Source organism: Salminus brasiliensis, chromosome 10, assembly GCF_030463535.1.
Source record: "Salminus brasiliensis chromosome 10, fSalBra1.hap2, whole genome shotgun sequence".
In the NCBI taxonomy this organism is placed as follows: Eukaryota; Metazoa; Chordata; class Actinopteri; order Characiformes; family Bryconidae; genus Salminus; species Salminus brasiliensis.
Window position 1 is genome coordinate 39,899,029 of NC_132887.1, and position 2,500 is coordinate 39,901,528.

Here is a 2,500-nt window from a genome sequence, read left to right on the forward strand (position 1 = left end):
CTTCGTCGTCGGGGGTCCGTTTCAGGTAGAGGGGCCTCTAAAGTGGTGGGCGGTAACATGGTTAACACCGCGAAAATATAGTGGTCTTCAAACACACACAGGCTAATGCCAAGCCAGTGCAGCTAAATACTACTCTGCATGTGTCCAAATGTTTGTGGACACCCCTTCTAAGGAGAGCTTGCACCCATTGCTGACACGGACGTGCAAATGCCCACGCATAGCTTGTCTAGGCCCTGTAGACAAAGTACCGGCAATAGAACCCAAGAACTCTTGACCAGACATGGTCAACATGAGGGGTATAGAGCCCCCCAGCAGTGGAAGAACTGTGTCCTCTGGAATCAGACGGGGGTGTTGATCGATCATTCATCCAACTAGTAGTGCCTGGACAGTTAATTCAGCAAAAGCAGGATAAACAGACACAGCGAATGAGCTGGTGTCCCAATACTTTTGTCCGAAGAGTGTGTGCGAGCCTCGTGTGGTGTTAGCATGTCTATTTAGACACTGAAATAGCTGTAATTGCTAATATGTAACTGGAGACGCTCTGGGACACCCTGGAGTCGGACACTCCTGACCTAGCCCGGACTGATCGTTGGGGGCTTTGGGAGGGTGGAGAGGGGAACAGGACCCTCCGAGGGCTCCAGACGGCTTTTTTTTTTTTCTTTTTTTTTTCAACATTTTTTTTATGTGTTCATAAAAACTGTATCCATAATCCTCAGCACCTGCAGCTCGGCGGAGCAAAAGCAGGTTTAATAAAACATTTGAGGGCATTTTAGAACAAGGACAGAGCGATTCTGGCCTTCAGCTGTAGCTCCTGCTAAGATTTAAAAGGTAACGTAATTAAAGCCTTGGGAAATCGAGTCTTTATCAAACTCTTATCTGTTCTACGCTTTCTCTCTCTCTCTCTCTCTCTCTCTCTCTCTTTTTCTTTACCTTACTCTCTCCATCACACCTTTTCCCACCTTCCCTACCTCATCCCCCTCTCTCTCTACATTAGTATGCCAGCGAAGGGAGCGACGAGCGAGCCCATCGCTCAATCTCCCTCTTTCTCTCTCTCTCTCTCCGCCTGCCCAGTGGTCGACCCCCGAAGAGACGGCGTTACTTTTTTTTTTTTCTTTTTTTCTTTTTTCATTATTTAATCAGGCCCCAGATTAAATTTATCACCCCTCGTTCGTCGGACCCTCGTTTTTCCCCCCCTTCTCTTATTCCACCTTTTTCCCCTCCTGCCCTTTCTTCTTAATTACCATCTACATGGTCATCCCTCCGTACATTTAAATGCAATCAAGCAAGTTTTTTTTTTCTCCCCTGTCTCTCTCTCTCTCTCTCTCTCTCTCTCTCACCTCTCTCTCTCCTCTCTCCACCATTTCTTTTCTACTTCATTTAAGTTATTTAAAAGGTAGGGGACCTCATTGCGGGGGTGAGAGAATACAGGGCAAATTGAATAAAGCGAAGTGTCAGATGAAATTAAAAAGGTCACGCCGGAGGTTTTCGGGCCTGATAACCGCGGCTGCTCTAGCGGAGCCCGTGGAAGGTGGGGAGATGTACTAGTAGTCACCTTTGCTGGTGGGAGGGTCCACAGTGTGTAGTCAACGCTTCCTATCGATCACCGTGCTAAAGTATCTAGGCCCTGTTTGGAGGAGCAGGTGTCTAGAACATTGTAGAGACCCCTAGTGAAGGTAGATATTTGGGCTCTCTCAGTTCCATCCTCTAGGTCTTGCCTAGTCTTCCTCAGTTCCCCTTAACTGCTAGTGGTAGTGTGAGCTGGTTGTGGTGGAGGTTTAGGCCCTTTAACTGGTGGGGGGGGTCCACAGTGTGTAGTCCACGCTTCTTATTGATCACCGTGCTAAAGTATCTAGGCCCTGCTTGGAGGAGCAGGTGTCTAGAACATTGTAGAGACCCCTAGTGAAGGTAGATATTTGGGCTCTCTCAGTTCCTTTAGAACTCTCCTGGTCTTCAAGGTCTTGGCTGGACTTCCACAGTTCCCCTTAACTGCTGGAACTGGTTGTGGTGGAGATTTCGGGCCTCATAACCGCGACAGCTCTAGCGGAGCCCCGTGGAAGGTGGGAGATGTGCTCGTAGTCACCTTTGCTGGTGGGAGGGTCCACAGCGTCTAGACCTATGGATCACCATCCTAAAGTATCCAGACCCTGCCTGATTGCAGAAGAAACGCTGGGGGAGCAGGTGTCTGTTCGAACGTCTTCTTCTCTGGACAGTAGAGACAGTTACTCCAACAGAAGCAGGATCAACTCTTTTCAATACCCTTGATTTCAGAAGAAACGATGAATAAGCAGGTGTCCCAATACTTTTGTCCAAATGTTGTATGTAAATGTAAAAATCTCTGTTTGAATTGGCTGCTCTGTATTGTGCCTCATTCAAAAAAGCAGTGCAGTGACCGAAGTGGGAAATATGTAAATGAGATGGTTGTGACATCACATCACAAACAGGATGACCCTCAAAACCTGGGTAGTTTCTGGACTTTAATGGCTTCAGTTTATCAGTGTTT

The 2,500-nt window shown here is 47.6% G+C and overlaps 1 protein-coding gene across 2 annotated transcripts in view; it reads left to right on the top strand.

Moving 5' to 3' along the window:
* wdpcp (WD repeat containing planar cell polarity effector) overlaps window positions 1–2,500 on the top strand; it is an 81,822-nt gene that overhangs the window by 27,167 nt on the left and 52,155 nt on the right. The window lies entirely within an intron of this gene.